Genomic DNA, 770 nt, shown 5'->3' with positions numbered 1-770 from the left:
ATTAACCTGCCATGTGCTGACACAGTGGCTCAGGCATTAACCCCCAACAGCTATGTGAGCTGTCATGTTAGCACAGAGGTAAACACCACCACTACTTGCCCTACTGCCATGTGACAGACTCATACCTAGCACTGATGCCCCAGGGTCACTGGTGTGCCCTGCACCCCTAGGCCACATCACACCTGACCCTCTTTCCTGCCATGACTTGATGTCCCATAGATGACCCTGTACTTACCTGGAAGTGATCTAGTGGTTTTCTATAGGCAGGGTTTGATTGTAGTGGTGCATCTTCTGTGGGGCTTCTCCTCCCCTACACTCCACTCCTTTCTGCTTGGTGTTATTGCCATTCATTGGGTTGCTGTAGGTGTTTGCCACATGGGCTGCCCCCTGGTGTTACACTGAGGCTTGGATCCTTAGGGGTCTGCCCTCTGTTCACATTAATACAGAAACATAGAAGAATAGCAACTAAACAGGTAAGATGAACTCAAAATGTCTCAGCTTGGCAGCCAGGCAAGGCACTGGTGGCTCACTGCCCTGAGCTTCTCTTCCTTCTTGGGGTGTGAGTTACTTTAGGCCTTATGCCCCTCTCATCTCCTTATTGGGTCTCTTAGGCCTCTGGGCAATGTGTCCTGTCTGGGCAGGCCCTTCCTGTGTTGGCACTGGGTCAGGTCTGGCTTCGCTTTGGAGTGGCCACTCTTGTGCCCCCACAAGGCCTGTGCTCCCTCCCAGCCACCTGCTGTGAAGTTGCTAGTCCACGGGCATCCCTGGTA

This window comes from Alligator sinensis, unplaced genomic scaffold, assembly GCF_000455745.1.
Source record: "Alligator sinensis unplaced genomic scaffold, ASM45574v1 scaffold159_1, whole genome shotgun sequence".
Taxonomy (NCBI): Eukaryota; Metazoa; Chordata; order Crocodylia; family Alligatoridae; genus Alligator; species Alligator sinensis.
Note: the sequence above shows the minus strand (reverse complement) of the source record.